This window comes from Rhinolophus sinicus, linkage group LG06, assembly GCF_036562045.2.
Source record: "Rhinolophus sinicus isolate RSC01 linkage group LG06, ASM3656204v1, whole genome shotgun sequence".
Taxonomy (NCBI): domain Eukaryota; kingdom Metazoa; phylum Chordata; class Mammalia; order Chiroptera; family Rhinolophidae; genus Rhinolophus; species Rhinolophus sinicus.
The window spans coordinates 128,401,728-128,414,552 of NC_133756.1; the positions used below are offsets into that span (position 1 = coordinate 128,401,728).

Here is a 12,825-nt window from a genome sequence, read left to right on the forward strand (position 1 = left end):
GGTCCTCTCCGCAGGGCGTGCGCTTCTGTGTGCCAAACGATTGGTGGCGGGAAAGAAGCAGGTAAACCGGCCCCCGCCGCCTCACCATTGGCCAACGGCCTCTCTAGCCGCCGCCTAACTGGCCCGCGGGGCGCCGAGCCACGCGCGGATTGGCCAGGGCCGACCTCCGAGTCTGGCTCCCTTCGGACTCTTGGATTGGCTGGCGGGAAGAGGCAGGTATCCGGGCTCCGCGGCTCCTCCATTGGTGGGCGGGGAAGGGGGGTTGGGCACTGCGATTGGTGGGCGGGGGGCCGGGCCTGGGCCGGCGGGGAGCGGATTGGTCGGAAAGTAGGTTAGTGGTGCGACATTTAGGGAAGGCAGAAAGTAGGTCAGGGACGGAGGTGCCTGTTTACCCGCGCCGGACTCACCGCCGCCGCCGCCGCGGGATCGAAGTGGGGGCGCGGGCTCGGGCGCTCCCGGCGAGCCACGGTGAGTGTCGGGATGGTGGCGGACAGTGGCGCGGCCCCGAGCACCCCGTGGGGGGCCGTTAGCTCCCTAGCAGGCGCGGCGACCCTGCCGCCGCCCGGGGCGCAGCCCGGCCGCCGGGGAACCCTGCCCGACGTGCCCGCTGCCGGCCTTAAAGGGCCCGTGCCCGCTCCCTGCCCCCACCCGGGCCGTGGGGAGGCTGCGCCCCTTAAAGGCGCCGCGCCCGTCCGCCCCCATCCTCCTTCATGGGGCTAGCGCTGCAGGGTAGGGCGCGCAGAGGTGCCGCAGGCACCCCTAAAGGGACCGGGAAAGTATCCGCGGGAGTACCTACCTCCCCTCCCCGGGCATCGCTACCTGACGAGGGTAGGGAGCAGCCAGCTGCCTCTTAAAGGGACAGCTCCGCCCTTTGGGAGCAATGACCGGCTGAGGGCGAGTCCTAGGATGTATCCTCGGGAGCTGCGGGGACCCCCGAGGGGTCTATCCTTCACGGCTGCGCCCCAAGGGCGTTGGGCGAGCGATGCCGCTTCTGCCCTTCCTCCTCCTCTCCTTCACTTCCCTTTCGGGAGCTTGCAGGGCTGGGTGGGGGCGGGGAGGGCGTCTCCGTCGGGCTTGGGGAGTCCGAGCCTGTCCTCCCCTTCGGCACTGTCTCGGGGCTGTCCCTGCACCCGGGAATCCCTGGCTCGAGATGGGGCCGACCCCAGCCTGCGAACTTTCGTCCGGCCCGCGCTTTCTGGGTCCTGGGCAGCCCCCGAGGGTATGCGAGCAGGTGCTCCCCGGCGCGGGGATGTCGTCCGGCGTCCAGGTGTGGGCCCGCCGCCGGCCTTGGAGCCCTGGAGCCCCGCCGAGGTCGCAGCGAGGCTGGCTCTAGTACCAGGTTTGACAGATGTCAGAGAAGGAAAAGGTCCCCGCTCGTGACACTCGGGCGTTGACAGCCAAAAGAGCTTTCGTTTGCTCCGAGGAAGAAGTGGAAGAATAGAAATCAATGCCGACCTTGTGGGGCGCGAGTCAGCCACCCCGAGGGGTCGCGAGAGCCGGCTGCGCGGCGCACGCAGATGCCGGAGGGCAGGCGCAGGGGAAGGAAGAGCTACACCGGACATTGGCGTCTGTTGTCAAATTTGTGCTGGCCGGCGGGAGACCAGGCAGACACCCCTGACACCACATTCCTTGTCCCTTTTTTCCTCCCCGGCCTCGGCTCCTTCCCGGTCATCTAGCTTTGTTTTGGCATTTTGGCGCTGGGGTCTCTTCTCCCTGCTTACAAAGTTACTTGTCAGTAAGGAATTATTAGCCAAGTGTTATCACCCAGCTTCCAGAACTAAGATTCGGTATTTATGAAGAAGCGTTTCTTGACTGTACCTGTATTTCCAGGATCTTCCTTCAAAAAAAATAAATCCATAAAGACTGCCCATTAGCTGCATCTCATTTCCCACAACACTTTTTGTCATTTGTCCTTCTGAGATCTACTGCTGTTCCCCTTTTAGTCTATTTTTATGTGACAACTATTATTTTAATTCTTCTGGTCCCATTGATACCAGGATCTGTCAATTTGGGTTGGTGGAGTTTTTAATTAATGTACTGGTTGAATCACGAGCTTAAAATAATCATCGCTGCTCCTGAGCAGTTTTGAATAATCACATGCTCTGTGCTTGCAAGAAAAAAATATCACTGCTGTTAAATTTGATTTCCATATCAATGCAACTCAAAAAATATTTTTTAAAGCACAAAATTGAATCTTTCAATCCATTCTCTGTTATTGAGTTCATTTTATTGATAAGTCTTTAACACTGTTGAAGATTACTTAGAAGGCTTTAAAATTTCCTGGGCACGATTTGAAAGTGTCTGCATCACCGGAAGCTGGATCTGTAGAGGCATTTTGGTTTTGATCATAGACGTAGCCCGTGAATAATAATAAGTTAAAACTATAGTTAAATTTGTACCTTTCCCACCCCTAAAATTTTAAATGAGGGAGAGAGAAAAGAGCAGGTGTGATGCAAGAGTGCCAGCCTGAGAGTTAAAACATCCTGGTTCCAGCCCAGACTTGGGCTTTTCTGGCTGTACCACTTGGGGCAAGTTGCTGAACCTTTCTGAGTTCTGTTAGCTTCACATGGACAGTCATCAGTTGAACTAGGTGATCTCAAAGTTTCCTTCTGCTATAAAGCTCTAAATATTTAATACATTTGAATTCAGCTTGGTATTTACCTGCTGGAACTCCAGAACATTTGAGCTAAAGTCCTATTTTCATAGGAAACTTAAGCAGATCAACAGATGGTGTTTTAAAGAATCCATTTCAAATGATTTATAAAATGATGACGACCAGGAGTTTGCTATTTGTAAAAGAGGTTTGCCTACCGCAGGAGGGAAAAGGAAGTGGCCATGCGTTCAGATTTATCCCTCCACACCAGCAATCTCTACCCAGTTTATATACTAAACGATGGACAAGCACTGTACAACGACTTGGCTATGTTAACAAAAGTGCATAAGAATATGTAAAAACTAAATATTTAATAGCTGTCTTTGGCATAAGTGTTGCCTTCCTTCTGTGAGCTTTCTTTTATTTGTGATTCCATCATCAGCTCTCATTGTGTGGGAGAACATCAATATTAAAGAAACGGTTTCTGCCCCTTACAATGTTACAATTACAGGCAATGACTTTAGTTAGCATCGTGCTAGACACTTGTAAGGAAGTAAAAAAACTCCTTTGTGGACCTTGAGGTTTACTTAAGAGCCCAGAAGTACAGGCATGTCACCCTTCTCTACAGTCCTTTTTCTCATTGCCGCTTTATCACAATACCTGGACTTACCCCAACACCACCCTGGCTTTTTCTCCTCTCTCTTGAAAAAAGACCTGCTCTGACTTAAACTTCCCTCAGTATCTTTCTTGCTGCTCAAAATGTCCTGTCTCTTTCCCTCATATCTCCTCTCCTCCCAGTTCAGAAAAAACTAGTGGATCTCTTCTCTGCTCCCTCTTCTTGAACCCTCACTTTGGTTGGGAGCCCGGAGTCTGATAGTGGGAGCTAGGACTTGCATTCTGGCTCTGTGGCTGTGGACAAGTGCTTGTCGCTTCTTCTCTGTGCTGTAGTGACAGCGCCTGCCTCATGGGGTCTGTATGAGAATCCAGGGAGACGATGCATGTAAAATGCCTGGCACACAGGAAGCCCTCCCTCAGTGCCTGCTGTCTTCTCTCCCACTGCGGCCAGCGTCCTGTCACTAGACTGTCCTTTGTATTGTTTGTCCTCAGCCTCTGCACCAACCCCAGAAAAACCTTTGTCTTGATTTAGGAGAGTAAGAATGGAAGGGGGAGAGCCAGACCTGGGGGAGGCCTGCTGTGCAGCAGACAGCTTTCACGGGTCTACACTTGGTCCGCCCGAGTCTGTATGTGTCTCTCTCCTCCCTGCCCGGCAGCCCCACACAGAACTGTGAACATTCACCTCTGCTCTCTCATCTGCTCCATCCTTAGCCCCTCCCCTCGGGCTTTTCTGTCTGCCACCCTTCTTTGTATTTTTTTCTCGGAGAGCTCCAGAAACTATAAGTCTTGAATTCTAGAGTCCCATTTTTAGTCCAAAATGGTTGTTCTTGGCTCCTTTGCAGCTTTTACCCCGCCTTTCTTTCCTTCCTTCTTGAAATCCCCTCCTTCCTCAGCCTTTGGGTCATAATGCTTTTGGGCTCTCTTCCTGCATAACCTGGAGGCAGGTGTCTGTCCCGACCTCCGCTCTTCATCATCCCCCTCAGCCCCGCTCCCATTTTCAGTCCTGATCTGTCTCTCCCGCTTCCACTGCTGGCAGGTCCACTGTTCACGTTAACCGCAGCCTGTAGCAGGCATTCGTCGCCTTGGAGTTCTACATTGTAAACTGCTTGGAAGCGCTGTCTCATTTCAGCCTCCGAACCCCCTGGTACTTGTCCCCGTTGACCCCCAAGCTGTTCTGAGAGGCAGTTTGGTTGGGTGGTTAAGAGCGCAGCCTTTGGAGCCAGATTGCATATCCTAACTGTGCCTTACCAGTGCTATGACTTGTGCCCAAGTTGCTTTGCTCTGTATGTCTTGGTGTCCTCGTATGGAAGACTGGACCACTGTAATGCTTATCTCAGAGAGCTGTGGTGTGGACTAAATGAGTTCCTACACTACCGATACGTGAAGTTACTCGCAGCACACAGTCAGCGCTCAGTGAATGTTAGCAGTCTGTATCGCTGCTCCTTCTTGCCTCTCCACATCCGACCCACCTGGCTACCAGGCCTTGCTGTGTGCACACTGTCCTGTCAGACTGAAGGGCTGCCCCGTCCCTGCACCAGCCCTTGGCCCATTCCATGCTGCAGGCTTCTCGTGTCCAAGTCCTACTCTGCTTTAAGACCCAGCTCATGTGCTTGGTCCTCCAGGAGCTATTTCTTCATTTTGGTTTTCGTTTTCCCCATGCCTGGCAGCAGTGTGCCCCTAATTCTCTTAGGTACTGCTGCATTCTTTGTGGTGTTGGGTTGTCTCAGGGAATGTCTTACCAGCTTGCTCAGGCCAAGCACTTTGGGGGGAGTTCATCTTGGTTTCCCCAAACGACAGGCACAAGGAACCTTTAGGATATGCTGGTCCAATTCCAATTAACAGCCTGGAGGAGGAGATGGGATGGCAAAGGCACTCGGGCACTAGGCAGGTGGAGGGAAGGGGATACGCCTGTGGAGAGGTGGGGACATGAGATGAGGGATGCAACGGCAGCACGAGTGGACATGGTCATGAGTAACTAGGTCTGCATGGGACGAGGGTTTGAGTTTGTTACATGTTAACATTCAAGAGCGGGAATTCGGGAAGCTTTAGTCATCTTTGTTTCAGGGGGATGTTGAGTGCTGGCATATGATGGCAAGTGCTTCTTACGTTAGTACGTTCTGTTCTTTTAAATAGTGTAAATTCTTGTTTATCCACTGGTTAAAGAAGGGGGTGGATGGTCTGCCTAATTTAATATTCTGGTTAATACTCTACCCATTGGATTTTGTACGTATACTGAGTAAAACATTTACATGTATTGATGCCTTCAACCACTAGTTTGAAATGTGTGACCTGGGCAAATTAGTTAGCTTCTGATTTACCTCATCTGCAAAATAGGAATAGTAACACTGGTGCTAATAGCAGCTCACATTTATTGAACACTCTCTATGACAGTTACCTTATGTTTATCAACTTGTTTAATCCTTACAACACCCCCAGAAGGTAGGTTGCGAGGATTATCCTCACTTATCCACAAAGGAAGCGTTTTGTAAACTGCTCAAGGCCACCCAGCTGGAATGGGGCAGGGCCGGATTTGTGCTCAGGGGACCCCAGAGTCTGCTCGGGAAGCACTGCAGCAGGTGCCTCCTGGAAGGAACCGCTGGATTAGATCCTGTGTGTGAAGCACCCAGCCAGGAGCCTACTAGGCCCTCAGTGATCGGTGACCAGTCTTCCTGTTGACAGGTGACAGGTGATGTGACGTCCTTTTAAGCATGGCTGAAGTCCTCAGCAGTAGGACACAAGGGATGCGTGTTTGGCTATCACTTGAGTAGTGGTCACTAGGGCTGGTGAGCGTTATTCTCACATCTTGTTGTGCCTTTCTGTCTCTCTTGCTTACTCCCGCCTTTCTGCAGCATTGCTCTTACACAAGCTGGCCTCATGTTTGGCTCAGCCACCCCATCCCCAGGCAGCTTCTTGTGTGCAGTGAGAGCTCATTACCCCCTGCCCCCTTCCTAGCCGTGTGCAGAGCTCCTCACTAGGGAAGAGACCTTCTCTAGTGTCCACCTTCTTCCTCCTCTCCCCAGCTCCTTATTCTAAAGATGTCCACAGCCTTGGGGACACACACACACACACACACACACACACACACACACACACACAATTTAATGCCAGTTGTTCCCCAAATACATTTAGATAGTGAAGGAAACATTGTTTTGTGTCAAGAACCTGTTACATAAAAGTGTGTTATATAATATTCAAATATATACTGTACAGGGAAATAAGATACCACTCCCCCACCCCAAAGAAGAAAAAGATAATAAACACACGCTATACTGAATGTAATTAATCTTGGACTTGGAAGGCATGGAAAGACACGCCCTGCCCTCAGCTATCTTTCTGAACTTCTGCTGTCCTTCGTGAGTGCTCCGAGTACAGGATGTATGGGAAGTTGCCCTGAATCTGCCATGGGATGCTATGGTGAGATATTCTGGAAGTTGTCTTTTTTTAAGGGGAAAAATGCCTTGACATCTTGCTTACTTACGTCTCTCTCTTGTCTAAGCAGAGGGAAGAAGCTCTTTTGGCCCCCCTGCTTAGACCACCCAGGTCATCTTCTAACCAGTTTTCTATTCTACCCTCTATTTCCTTTCATTCTTCCCACGCGATGTGGCTAACTTTGCCTTCCAAGAACAGCCCTGTTCCCCCAGCATGTGGTTGACAGCCCTGTATCCAGTCCTCCAGGCTCTCTGGAGTCTGACCCTGTTCCTCCTCACCAGCCCCACCACCCTGCTCCCACCACCGTTCTCAGACTGAGCCGGCCATCTCTGCTTGTCTCCTCCCTGCCATACCTGGGCCACCGCATGCCACACTGTTTCTCCTGATGCATATTTTTGCTCAAGTCCTTCTCATGACCTGAGATGCTCTGTTCTTTGCTGCAGCCTGCCTTGAATCTCACTGCTTTGGAAGCTTCCTCTGATGACATTTGCCCCCTTCACGCATGCGCGCTCTCTCTCTCCCAACCCCCCCCCCATCTCTCTTTTTACTTTTGATTGCCAGACATTCATTCAGAATTCATTCAGAAGCATTGGTACTTCATATCTGGCAAATTATTATATTGTATCTAATCAGGATGGCCAGTTCTTTCATTTTTAAAAAATTGTTTCATGAATAATTATCTTGTGTTCACTTCCCACTCTCCAACTCTACTCATCTCCTCATTCAGTGAAGGTTATTGGATGCCTTCTGTGTGCACAGCACCGAAGATAAAGCCGTGCCCAAAACAGTGTCCCAGTAGGAAAAGACAGACAATAAGCAGTTGAACCTGTTACCTTCTGGTAGTAATAGATGCTAGCAAAGCAATCAGTGAGAGGAGAACAATAATGACGAGGAAAGGTGGGGAGGAGGTTGCTTTAGCTGGACTCTCCAGGGAGGCCTCTCTGGAGAGAGAACACTTGAGCTCAACTGCAGGAAGACCTGGGGGAAAGTATCCCAGGAAGACGCAACAAGTGCAAAAGCCCTGAGGTTGGAAGTAACTGGGGTGTTTTTGAGGAAAGTAAAAGGCCAGTGTAGCTGGATTATGATTTCCTTGTGTACAGATGTTTTATCCTCCTTGTAACCCTTAGCCCAGTGCTGGAAGAGCCCTGTAAATACTCACGTACAGCATTGGAGCACTTGCTCTTGGTTACGTATGATATAAATAGCAGTTTACTGTACTCTGCTCAGAGGGTTTTAATAAGACATTATATTGCATATAAACACATTGTGTGAAGGGCTTTCTCATAGCATGTCTCACCAACGATTACTGTTTTAATTATGTTCAGTGCAGAGCTTCAGACCCCAGAATTCTGTTTTACATGCACAGCCACCTTGAAAACAGGTTTTGTCCCAAAAGTTCATTGGTAAGGCCGTTGATGGAAATTTGGGATACATTTTTCTATATAAAAGCGAAAGTGAACTAAATGGTGGTTTAGTTCTCAGGCAAGCCCACAAAAGCCATTTAGTGCTGACTGTAGCTGAAACCACACTGTTTAGTACTAAAACATTCCCAGGAATTAACTAAGCCTTCTGAAGCTAGACACCCTTATCTATATCGCATTATAGGTCATTTACTTTTCTCATTAATGGGACCCATTTACCTTTGTCACGTCTCCTACTATTTTTCCAATCAAAAAGTTTTATAAAAGGGATTTTTACCTTCGTGCCTTCAAGATTTTGTGTCATGTGTTATAAATGAGACAGTGGGTGGAGAGGGGGGACTAGGCCCTGGGAGTTGAGCCACAGACTTGCTGAGTAACTTGGAGTAAGTTGCTGTCATTGAACTTTGATTTCTCAGGTCCTTCTTGGCTGTAAAATCTTGTTTTCTCACCATGACAGGAAAACACACATATGTTTCATTGTTCAAGCCTGCCTTCAAAAGACTCCCTCCAGTTTCTTTTTGACAAAGTAGATGGCCCACAAATAACGAGGAACTCAGGAATTTGCCATGAACCGTGCTCAACAGTTAGACTTTCAGTATGAACCTTCATTTTGATCTGCTATCTTTTTTGATGAGTTGAAAGAAAATTTGTCCTAGAACTTTTAGTCCAGATAAGATTCCTGTGTTCTTAGCCAACTTATCTTCCGTATAATTATATAAATCATTCTTTTCTTTTTTAACTCTTAGGGATAAAAATGGTGACTATGTTTTGTTGCTTATGAAATATACTTATAAGTGCCCTTAGGGAATGGAATGAGTTTGCAGGAGAGAGCAGAGCTGAAAGAGTGTGGGATCAAAACAGTTTTAAATGTTAAATGCAAAGCTATTTTCAGCATCCTGCTGGAATAGAAAAAAAATTTTTTTAAAGACTTCGGATGATAGAAGAGGTTTCTGCTCCCAAGGAGAAAAGAGCCTCCGGTTCTGCAGTGGTGAAAACTACCTGGTTCTTTAACTCACTGCCACCCCTCCCTTCCTCCTTTCCCACATCTGAGTTTTCTTTTTGGCATCATGTGCCAGATTTGCTATTTGAGAGATTTGATATTTAAATGTCACTAGTGGCTGAGCTCAACTGGGACTTAGGGTGTTACGGACTTAGAGTTCAAATGACTTAGGGTGCAGAATGCTGTGTTGTGAACTTCCCCAGTAGATATTACAGTGAGGGGAGCCTCGTTGGGAGTGACAGAGCAGTTTCAGCGCTGCCTCTGTTTGGTCAGTTATGAATGTGGTACATTCCATTTTTTTCTCTGTATTTCTTGCTTGAAGCAAGGAGTTGGTGCAAAAAGTTGTTACTCTGTGCCTTATACTTTAGAGCTAGAAGGGGCATTATATCTAGCCTTCCTCCTTAGATGCTGGAATAGGAGCAGGAATTCTGTTTGATTTGTTCTCTGCTGTGTTCCCAGCAACTAAGCCAGTGTCTGTGCAAAGTAGTCACTCAATAATTAGTTGTTGAATGACTGAATTCAGCTTGGGAAAACCTCAACTCTCTTTCCCTCTCTCATAGTACAGGCTCATGAGCTTGGTCTCGCAAGGGACTTTGGAGTTCAGGTCACCATTTCCTTTTGGCACCCGTGTTTTTCTTATTCTTGAGAAATCAGTATCTTTTATATATCAGTATATTTTTATTGATGACCAGGAATTAACTGGCCATGGTTGTCCTTGCTCTGCTAATATGCATCTTTATGTTATCTTTAATTGGCTTCAAAGTACAGTAAACAATAGCTGAGCCACATCAACGTAAAGAAAACTCATTGCATATTTCTTTAGGCGTAGTGCTACACATTTATGTATTCAGTCAACAACTATCTGAAGGGCCATGTACCAGGCACCATACTAGACCCAGAGGAAGAGCGGGAATGGTTGTTGTAGCCAAGGAGCCTGCAGTTTCATCTACCAGTAGAAGAGAATTCGAGGCCATGTGTGATGCCAGTAAAGTGGTCTAGACTCTAAGTACTATGACAATGTAGAGACCGGAGAGAGCTTTGTGAGTTGTCATGGTAGGGAGGCGGCTTCACGGAGGGGATGAGGTTTAATCTAGACCTTTAAAGATAAGGAGGATTTGGATTCACAGGCAAGGGTAACAGAAGTATTTCCAGGGAGTAGATGGGTGGCAGCATCGTCCAATTGTAATAGCACGGAGGTGTGAATGACCAGTTTGCATTCAGGGATATAGACTTGCCTAGATTGGAGGGTTCTTAAATAACGGGGGGAATTTAAGTTTGGAAAATCATTGAAGGCCTAAACCCCAAACATGTCATTTCAGAGGATAATAATTGCTAATATGGAGTTCTTATGATGTTCTTAGCATTTCACATGTATTATCTCATTTACTTCCTACAAACCCCATGAAGTAGATTTTATTATTAGCCTCATTTTAGAGGTGAAGAAACTGAGGCACCGAGTGATCCAGTAACCTGCCTAAGGTCACACAGCTGATAAGCGGTAGATTCAGGTTTAAAAACCAGGCCCTGGAGGCTCTTGACTAGTGGACTCTGCTGCCTCTTAGTATCCTCCACAGGCAGGATTTGGGCTTGTTTGGGGGTTTGAGAGTCACGTGCTGGAAGTGGACAAGGCTCTCTAAGCCCACTCCTTCACTCTGCAGAGGGAGAAACTCAGTGAGGTCCAGTGGCAAATCAAAGTTGACGTAGTGAGACAGAGACTGGTAGGCAGTGGGGAAGCGCTGCGTTTGTTTTATTACGATGATTCTGTTGGGGATGTCAAGTAATTCTCCCTGAAGCCTTAGTCCAGTGTCAGTCGTCCAGGTGGCTTGGAGCACACAGGCTCTAGCCGCAGCAGAGATCTGACGGAGGCTGCTAGCTTAGTTCAGACGGGATGAGAGGGAGCCAGAACCGGGAATGAATTGCCAATTATGTTTATCGGCATGCCTGTTTGCAGTCACCCTTTAGGTTTCTAGAGTGCAGGGAACATCTGCCTGCGTGAGTGGATTTCACGTATGTGAATGTGCACTGTACTGTGACTGGGATGCCTTAGTTAATGAATTCTCCAGAAGCAAAGCCCCATTAATGAAAGTCAAAGATTTAAAGACAAATACCCACATTTTTGGGAATGAGCACTTGATTGAGAACTAGATTAACCTGCGTTCTAAGCTGCTTCTGCTACTTAAGCAACAGATAGCCTAAGCCAAATGACTTAATGTCTCAAACGGGCTGATTCCTTATCTATGGAACTGGTATAACAATTCTTGTTCCCCTTGTTACAGTACAGTTCTGATGCTAGAGTGAGGTAAGGAAAGGTTTTGAAACCTGTAAAATTGCTCCCTGGTTGTAGGGAGCTGCTTCTGGTTTTAAATAGTGAAAGGTGTACTGGCCTTACGGGGTGGCTTGGGGGATGTAGAAGGAAGTTCCCTGCCTCCAGGGTGTGTGGAGGAATGTGGCGCTGTCCACCAGCCAGGTGCTGACGGGCCTCATTTTGCTGGGTAGGGCCATATTTTAAAGGTGATGGTATATTTCATCCTTAGAGATGGGGAGCCACAGCCTGGGCATAGATGGAAAAGTTAGACACAGATATCCAAGTTAATCATTCTCCTCTGCACACACTTCTCAGGATAATGATGGGCAGCTGTGAATCAGAAAAATAAGTGTCAGGATCTAGCCAGCTGGCCAGTTGGGCGTTCTTGGATGTTCACCTATCCTGGGGCATTAGGCAGAAATCCAGAAGAACCTTGATTAGCCTCTGGGATTAATGGGTGAGCCAGTATGCCATCCAGGTAGCCCCTGGTTACAAAGCCTGTAGCAGAATCTTGCTGTGAAGGATGGAAGATTTGCCAAATCTTAATTTTTGTTAGTATTGCATGATGTATCTATTTATTATTATTTTATTATTAATTACGGTACCTAAATTTAGAGAATTTACCATCTACCAAGAACTGTGCTAAGTGCAGTTTAATCCTCACCATAGCCCTGTGGGGTGGGCACCATCAGTCCCGCTTTCTAGGCAAAGTGAGACCTAGAAGTGCCTCCGATGACACACAGTGAAGGAAAAGCTGTGATTCAAACCCAAGGCAGTCTCACTCAGAGCCTGCACTCGTAACAGCTCTAATCTTCTTCCTCCCTTCCCTGACACTCTGAAATGCCTCATCCCTGGTTTTGAGGTTTCTGAAAGCACAGTGGGTCTCTGGAAGGCATTTTTGGTTGATAGACATGTTGCCACACAGTGGTCTCAGCTCACTGCGGCTCTGCCTTCTTCACAGCCCATGGCTGACATATAGCAGCTCTCGCCAGCTGCTCTGTAGTTCATGAGCAAATGGATGCCAATGATGAATGCAGCAGATTGACTAACTCTTGCCGGCTGATGTACATGGGCGATTATAAAGAGGGAAAAAAACGACTGTGAAAGAAATTGCTGTGGGTCAGTTTTTCAAAAATCGGCTGCGTAGCTTAGAGGCTGCTCATTTTCATGTTGGTGCTCATCAAAATCTCCCCACAAAAGTCTTCCCAAATGTCATAAAGCTGGTAACACCGTTTACCTCTGTGTGTGATTTATAAAGCAGTTTTTACTGCATTGTCTTGTTTAGTCTTCACCACAACCCTATGAAAAGAGGTGTTACAAAGACAAGTGGGGAGGGCTGGGAAACCCCGCGCTAGTGTAAGCTGTGGTCCCAAACCTAGTCAGTGGCAGAGCCAGGACTTTATCCCTACTTTGCTGACTTAACTTCAACTCTCTTCCTCTTTGCTTTCGTTATTGCAGATGT

General features: G+C 48.0%; 1 protein-coding gene across 8 annotated transcripts in view; it reads left to right on the forward strand.

Annotated features, from left to right (window-relative positions):
• The first annotated feature begins 276 nt into the window (after positions 1-276).
• The window catches only part of BMAL1 (basic helix-loop-helix ARNT like 1), a 95,260-nt gene continuing 82,711 nt past the window's right edge, over positions 277-12,825 (forward strand). For 3 of the 8 annotated variants that reach the window (XM_074336017.1, XM_074336020.1, XM_074336019.1), the window contains exon 1: positions 310-468. The gene's annotated coding sequence lies outside the window, so the exon portion shown is untranslated. Of the gene's footprint in view, positions 469-12,825 lie in introns of all 8 variants that reach the window. The other 5 variants (XM_019729475.2, XM_019729485.2, XM_074336022.1 and 2 more) reach the window with 3 other exon arrangements.